The sequence below is a fragment of the Colossoma macropomum genome, unplaced genomic scaffold (genome assembly GCF_904425465.1).
Source record: "Colossoma macropomum unplaced genomic scaffold, Colossoma_macropomum, whole genome shotgun sequence".
In the NCBI taxonomy this organism is placed as follows: Eukaryota; Metazoa; Chordata; class Actinopteri; order Characiformes; family Serrasalmidae; genus Colossoma; species Colossoma macropomum.
Genome location: NW_023494792.1, coordinates 17,557,322 through 17,564,230, shown reverse-complemented (window position 1 = coordinate 17,564,230; position 6,909 = coordinate 17,557,322). Strand labels below are relative to the sequence as shown.

The window sequence follows — 6,909 nt, the reverse complement described above, 5'->3', positions numbered from 1 at the left end:
ACATTTACTGTACAAAAAATATCTTCTCAGTCCAACTCCTGTATCTCATTTTTTGTAACATGGTGAGGTAGACAAGGGTACAAATGTGGGCTTCCTTTATTGAAGTCTGTACTGGGAGGTCCACCTGTGTGGTTTTATTTACCAAGATCAAGCACAAGTCGTCTTCACAGTTTCCATTTCACAAACCTTTCACCATGCCTTAGAATTAAACAGGCATTTTTGTTACTGTGACTTTAAGACTGACTTCTGTTCTGATTGGCTGCCAAGTGAACCTCATTCAAACAGCAGTTTGGGTTGAAATGTCCTTATAAATTGAATGTGAATCGACGGGCTGAACGGCTCTCTGCTGAACACGTGCGTATATGTAAATGAGTGAATGAATGAATTCAAAGCTCCGTGTCCGAGCACTGTTTGGAGTGAATGGTACATTTTAAAAAACTTGAACTCTTTAAACATCCCTCATACTTATCCGTGTAATCACTTAACAATACTGGAAAAAGTTCAAATTCTTTAAAAGTGTACTGATGGGGCTGAGGAACTCTAACAGGCAGACAGTTTTAATGACCAGTGTCTTCCACTCCTGACAGATAATGGCGTGTTTGTTTTCGCCTGATCTGATGCGCAGCAATGTGACAGCCTTCATGACGACATGCCCCGCCACCCCGAGAGTGGAGGGTCGTCTCTCCTTCATCGACCCACACGACACCCCACACCAGCTACACGGCCGAGAACAGAACATGTAAGCAGCGTTTCCGCAGCGCGTCGGTGAATTACTACATGTGAACACCGAAGAGCAACGTTATGGATTTTTAACGGTCCAGCTGAAGACTGAAGCGACCGTTACCAATCACAGCTCTGTTCTCAGCGTAACCGGCACGTAAGCGTGTCTGGCAGCCGCGCTGGCCAATAGGAGCGCTCTCAAAGCCCTTCGCCATGGAGACCGTCGCTAGGTACCTTCCAATCAGAGCGCGCTGTGCAGGCCGTCTTTAAGCATCCTCCAATCAGAGCGCGCTCTGGAGACCATCTCTAAGCATCCTCCAATCAGAACGCGCTGTGGAGACCGTCTCTAGGCATCCTCCAATCAAAGCGCACTGTGGAGACCGTCTCTAAGCGTCCTCCAATCAGAGCGCGCCGGGGCCGAGCAGCCCGCGCTGCGCGGCGGTGTGGCGACGCTGCGCTGCTGCAGGTGGGGCTCGGACAGGGTACGCGCCGGACGGACCGTCCGTCTCTCGCAGGTAAGGACGCCTTTACCGGCCCGAGCTTAACGTGACTGGGCCTCAGGGAGGGCCTTTCGGGGGAGAGAGGGGAGCCGTGCTGTCCGCGAGGATGGGTATGGCGCTGGTACCGCAATGCAGAGCCGTGTGTTCTGTTTTTGCCGGTAGAGGTGGCTGAACTTCAGCATTTCTCATGTTTTCTGTATTTTGCTTGGCTTGTTTGAGGGTCACGCTGACGGCCATGCGCCGGACATCACACCAGACATCTTTATCAGATTTGCCACTGTACGTATCCTCTTGTCTGGGATGTGTTGGTTATAAGGCTGAGTGTTTTTTGGCGGTGGGGGGTGGGGGGGGCAGTTGGTTTTTCACCTGTCTCTCCGCACACTGTGGTGATTTGGGCAGCTTGTTCAGTGGGTTGATGCAGTTAAACACTATAGACCACTGTCACAGACAGTGTTCTTGGATTGTGGTCATGAAAACAAACTGTTGATGGACAAATGTACTCAGTAACAGATTTGCTGCTCCGCTGAGTAGGGCTGATGGGTATACTCAGAAGACAGATGGCATATCACCTTCCTGCAGTGCTGTAGGGAGTCTCTGTCTAGGTACATGGGCGACTCCCAAGAGCCCCAGGCGTGCAGACAGAGCTCAGGAATGGACATTAGGTGTAACAAATATTACACGTCATGACAAAGCCCAAAGGTGTGCCAGGAATGACCCCCATCCCACCAGTGATGACATGAGGTGACAGTTTTCTCCATCACCTCAGGCAGGGCAGGTGTACTTGGTCTTTACAATCATCTCACACATTTGATGCCATCTCACACGTCTGCGTTTGTCTGGCTGTTTTATATGAAAAAAGTTTGCCCTTGAAAAAGCATGTGACCTATGTCTGTCAGTCATACAGCAGTCTAGAGGCAATTCCGCTATCAATCAGTGCATGCATATTAAACAGTATAGACTGCTAGACTCATTTTTTGCCAGTCTCAGCATTGTGCTGTGAAACAGCATATCAGAAATGCATACATTGGAAGTGAATGACCAGTTAGCCTGCATTAATTGCTTATCTCCCTGTAGTGTAGACTATGTGCTGTTGAGATAGCTTAAGACCCTTCTCACGCTGCCATCTTGCCTCCCCCCAGTGCCCTGAGGGTAGTCCACACACTTTAAAGACATGGGGGATAGAAGAAAGCTCTTTTTTATGACTCCTGCTGGGATGGGGCTTATGCCCCTGCTCTTTCTCTCAGGGGGGAGATGATTATTCTGGACGGTTGGCTTGCACTCATTACATTAAGGTCAGTATAGTCAGACAGGAGCTTCTATGGCAGAGAACCACTTTAGAAGGCGCCTCTCTTGTAGGCATGTTCTTTGTGTACATTGAAAACCTTGTGCTTTAGGCGTTTTACGCCTGTGCATATTGTCTTTACCGTGTTGTCAAGCCTGGACGTCATACTGCGTAGCAGAATTGTGACATTAGTTATGACCTGTTGCCCTTGGCGCTTTGAAACAGCAGGCTTCTGTAATAGGTAAATGTCAACAGCAGCAAGTCCTTGCTCTCTGCTGTCATCTGTGATCCAGTGCTCGCCATGACCCCTGTGTTCTTAAGCTTCTATAAAGGACATGGTTATTTCTCCATCAGTGTAACTGTGAAGACCAGTTTTTCTTCTACCACCAACTGAATCATGTCTGATATATCTGAATTCAGCAGCGGCATTTTATATTAAATGACTGTCAGTCCATGTGGGTTACAGATCCCAAGTGATGTCCGTCATGAAGTGCACATTTTCAGCACGGCACTGTCAGCCTTGTTTATGAAAAATGTAATCAGTACGCTTCCGCAAGTGTCAGGGTTATGTTAAGAGACACATTTGACTGGGGTTTGATGTTATCATGACTGATAACGTTTATTGCGAGGTTACTAAAAGAGGCCGCGCTTTCTAGGAAGTTTATTTCCTTTAGGAGGGAGTTTATTGACATGACCGATAAAACACTGATGCCTGTAGCTCTGCCACAGGCCCCCCTGTGTAAGCCTATAAATGTCTTGATTCACACTGTGTTTTAGCAGATACCTGGTGGTTTATGGAGAGTTAAAGCCATCCAGTGTAATTTTCTGTTAAATGAAAGATAAAGAAATAAGAAATGGCATTTAAAGCTGTGTATAGTGAGTTCATAGAGTATAAAGACATCATAAGCCAAAAGCCTGCGTTTAATGTTTGTGCTGTTTTTTTTTTTTCTATGTGTGAACTGAGGCATATTTGGCAAGAGCAGGCCTGGCACTGGTAATAACACAGTCTTTAATGTTATCGGTAACCTAACCCCTGTTGAACAGCACACTTAAACCATCCACCATAGACCAAGGATTAGGCTCCTAAATACATTTGCTGACTGATTCATTTAAATATTTAGCCTTAATTTATTGGTGTTAAGCTGTCTAGCAGCAGTGCTGAACTGGACATGTTCGTGAGGCTCTAAATATGGCTCATATGTCACTGCTTGCCTGAACCTGGATTTAGCCTAGTGTTGTAGTGCAGTGGTGAAGTGCTATTGGAAATTCTGTTCAGTGTAGGCTAGTGGTCCTCGAGATATACTTTCCAATGCCATCTAATTCCAACCACAGGCTGCACCTGCTGCAGCTAATTAACTTCTTCAGAAGTCCTTTATTAGGCTGGATCAGATGTATTCATGTTAGGTAGGGAGGGGGCAGCATCTTAGATGCTGGTTGGAACTAAACCCTGCAGGAAAGTGGATCTTCAGGATGAGGGTTGGTGACCACTGGCCTAGGTTTAGGCCTAATTTGATTCTGGGAAACTGGCTCTTAGAGTAGTCAGGGTAAGTCACAGGAGCAGCTTTTTTCACTGTTGGTGATGCCAAAGAAGAGAAACTGGAGATGTTCTAAACTGCAGTGTTACACAAGACTCTGTCTGTTCTTATAATTACAACCGCAGCGCTGGTGTGGACATTTTATTTCTGCCCTGATCTATATTTATGATTAGTCCCATGTGATTTGAGAGTAACTGTTGCTGGATAAAGATAACTAATTGCTGAGGAGGAAGCCACTCGGGTTTGACTGACAGCTTTGGCATTTGGCAGGCAGCAAGGGATTGACTGTGACAGTGCTCATTTGTCTGTCTACTGGCCAATGTCAGCCGTAACAAAAGGGATGAGGTCTAGGACACACATACCCTCTCGCATACCCCTTCTCAATGGACAATTAGTGTTCCTCCTTGAAGCTTATACAGCTTGTGTGAACTCTGCTTAAGCACCTAAAAAACACAAATGCACACACATGAAGTGAAACTCGTAACGTTTGTGAAGTTCTGTGTGACAAGCTGCATACACGTGAGGAGACACATAAACACGTGAGCCTGTTTTCTTGATTGCTCCTGGAGATTTGTCAGCGATTTCTGTAACATCGATCAATACTTTCACTAATGGAATTGTTGTGAGCGAAATGGAACTGTTGTGAAGGAAGTGTGCATAGGTGAGCGCGTGTGTTATCTGTGGGGGATGAAACCTTGGCCACACTATGTTTGTGGGGGTGTGTGTTTCTTGGAAAGGCATCCAGGTTTGTGTTTATGTGTGGGTGATTCCGTGTGTGTCTGTGTGGATGAGGGAGTGTGTTCTGGAAGTCTCTCCTGCTTTATCTTTGTGGGGTTTCCATATCGTGACCACGCGCTGTGCCCACACCTTCATGCTTTTCATTCTGATTCTGCACCGTCCCTGTGAGCACCTGAGACTAATGCTGTAAAGTCGTTCTGTTCTGCTTTTCCTCTCATCTCCCCTCCACTCCCAGTTCAGCGCAGGTGTCCCCTTTTACTGGAACTGTGTCATGTTACATGCTGGAGCGTGCACAAAAACCACCAGTCTCAGAATGAAGTGAGATGTCAAAGTGAAGCTTTTCCTCTCAACAAACTCTCCAGGCCAGAATTTACGCCATCTGCATCTTCTCACTACTGAATATGTCATTAAACTAATAACCTAAAATGCATCTCTTCTGTTTAGAGAAAGGCTAATCTAAGTCCAGTTAAATCCAATCTCAGAGAAATCTTTATGTGTGAGATAAGACTAAAATCGTGAAAACGTTATTATATTGCTGAGAGTCTTTGTTTAATGTCTGGCTAAATTTATTCAAGTTGGCAAGAGAGCTTGAGAGCGTTTCAGGCTCTGTCTGGATGATCATTATCTATGTGATGTTCTTTTTTGATAAACGCAGTGATCCTCTTAAGACGGCCAGGCTGTCCATCAAGGATGCCAGTGTTGTGGTACTGCAACAATCAGATTACTGTCCTCCTATTAGGGTAATGGATTTAGGTCTAAGACTCTAAAGTGATTGGTTTATTGATGACATCAATTATAGAAAATAAATAGTTTAGCACTTTTGCTCTCTCTCTCTCTCTCACTATATATATATATTATATACACACACACACACACACACATACATATTAGTTTTAAATGGGTTAACTTAACTTTGATATTAAAGTGTCAGGAAGTTCATCGTTGATGCTGGAGGAGAATCAGTATTTTTAGCTCGTGTCATACAATGGAGGTCTTAAGGGAAATGAGGGACTGTTTTAGAAGTCGATTACAAAAGATTTGCCCTCCTCAGTGCTAATTTCAGTCTTTTCACTGATTTCATTGTTGCTGGCAGGTTTACTGTATGGCTACGATTAGATGATTTGAGACATTGTCTTTAGAGGGTTCACTTGAGTGAGGATGTGTTCAGTTCATTTACATGATACCCTCCCTGTTTTCCTTACAGGTAATTAGTTTCATTTGGATGAAGCCAACCCAGATCAGAGGGCTGAAAGCTAAAAGGCACCTTAGTACTCTCTGAACATGTTAGGCCATGTGGTTTATACTGAATTGTTGGGGTTTCATTGATTAATTGTCTCCAATCAACTTTTTCCATTAGAAACTACAATATGATGAAAGTTTGTGTGTGTAAAACATGTAAAGATGTAAGCAAAGATGCTCAACAAGCAAAGATGATTTTTGCTTTGAGGCTCATTATTATAACCAAAACTGATTGTTAGGTGCCGTATCAGCCATACTCTGCTTTAATACCTGTCACTGTACTGTGGCTACATTGGTCCAGTTTGTGCTTAACCACTGGACACTACTTACACAATTAATGAGGCCCACGCAGGACTTTCTAAAACAGTTCATAAACAGACATGAGCTATGTTGACGTTTGTTAATGACTTAATTTAATGTTTAAAAACAGATGCTAACCTTATCGCGGATTATTAAACTGTGTAGCATGAGAGCTGTAACAATTAAAAGTTTAAAAGCTTTACAGTTGTGTTGAACTTAAGCCAATTAGGCTTTATTCCATCTTGGTTCATCGCCATGGTGCAGTGCTCCAGGGCCTAGTTACTGTGGCTCAAAGCTTTTGTTAGAGTGGACATGTGCATGGCTAATTTAACCCACTGAAGGTGCCTCTGCCAAGCTCTAAATCACACTTGATTCTCCAAAACCTTATTAGAGCATTTAGGGCACCAAGCACAAAAAATAGTGCAATATATGGCAATAATTTGAACCTCTCCATTTCCCTTTGTAGCTAAGCATACTTTTCTTTAGACAAACCCATCAACATTTCCAGTGCTATGGGTAATGAAGAATGATGCAGCAGTTGCATCTGGAAGTGAGTTAGTAGTGGATGTTTGGTGGTAATAAACATGAGCATGTA

At 44.3% G+C, this 6,909-nt stretch overlaps 1 protein-coding gene across 2 annotated transcripts in view; it reads left to right on the top strand.

The window, feature by feature from the left end:
* The first annotated feature begins 1,178 nt into the window (after positions 1 to 1,178).
* The window catches only part of cntn1a (contactin 1a), an 81,485-nt gene continuing 75,754 nt past the window's right edge, over positions 1,179 to 6,909 (top strand). The window contains exon 1 of one of the 2 annotated variants that reach the window (XM_036576311.1): positions 1,179 to 1,235. The gene's annotated coding sequence lies outside the window, so the exon portion shown is untranslated. The remainder of the gene's footprint in view (positions 1,236 to 6,909) is intronic. The other variant, XM_036576312.1, reaches the window with a different exon arrangement.